This window comes from Myotis davidii, unplaced genomic scaffold (genome assembly GCF_000327345.1).
Source record: "Myotis davidii unplaced genomic scaffold, ASM32734v1 scaffold174, whole genome shotgun sequence".
Lineage (NCBI taxonomy): Eukaryota > Metazoa > Chordata > Mammalia > Chiroptera > Vespertilionidae > Myotis > Myotis davidii.
The window spans coordinates 401,790-402,620 of NW_006289087.1; the positions used below are offsets into that span (position 1 = coordinate 401,790).

The 831-nt window shown below is 65.3% G+C and overlaps 1 protein-coding gene across 2 annotated transcripts in view; it reads left to right on the forward strand.

Moving 5' to 3' along the window:
- The window catches only part of GGPS1 (geranylgeranyl diphosphate synthase 1), an 8,801-nt gene that overhangs the window by 1,562 nt on the left and 6,408 nt on the right, over positions 1–831 (forward strand). Inside the window, exon 1 of one of the 2 annotated variants that reach the window (XM_006761244.2) lies at positions 395–649. The exons of the other annotated variant lie outside the window; for it this stretch is intronic. The gene's annotated coding sequence lies outside the window, so the exon portion shown is untranslated. Of the gene's footprint in view, positions 1–394; positions 650–831 lie in introns of those variants that run through there. 2 annotated transcript variants of the gene reach the window in all.

Genomic DNA, 831 nt, shown 5'->3' on the forward strand with positions numbered 1-831 from the left:
AGAGACTCCTCCGCTCCGGCGCCCAAGCTCCTCACTCCGGACTCGACTGACGGGCAAACATCGCTCCCCCCGCCCGAGCCCCCCCGCTTCCCTCCGCTCTCCACTCCCCTAAGCTGTCTCCCCTCCCCTACCTCTTTCCCGGATGGCCTCTGAGACGACCGCGGATTGGCCAGGGTGTCTTAGAACCCGCCCACACTTCGTTGTTATTGGCCCTTGGGATACAAACAACGACGCCATTTTCCCACCAGTTCTATGGAAACAGAAAGTGACGCCCCAAAGCCTACCGGGAAATGTAGTCCGACCCGGGGCGCCCGGGTGCGAGCCCTCGCCCGCGAGAACTGCAAGACCCGCAACGCCCCGCGCTTGCGTGAGACGGAGGTGGAAGGGGAGGGGGGAAAGGGGCGGGCGACTGTGCAGGGAGGTGGTGGCGGCGCCTGCGCAGTGGGACCGGGATGGCGCATTTTCTTGCACAGAATAATGCGGCGGCGCTGGGGGCCGAGGAGGGCGGAGAGTTCCTTGATGAAGTAGGGGGAGGGATTCATGGAAGCGTCGGGAGGAGCCCGGGTGTGAGCTATAAAGTGGGAAGTTGATGCGGGGCCCAGCTACTCCCGGACCGGTGGCGCGGAAGCTGTGATCTCATCGCTGAACCGTGAGCGGCAGTGGTGGCGGCAGGCGGGGTGGGGGGGACCGGATGGGCAGGAGGGCGGGGTCTGGAGGAAAGAAAGAAGGATGGTGAGGCCCCGGATGCTGAACCTGATTGGGTCCGAACGTTCTGCGTCCCCTCGCGGGCGAAGGGGAAGAACTGGAGGGGGCCCCGGATCGGGGCGGAAA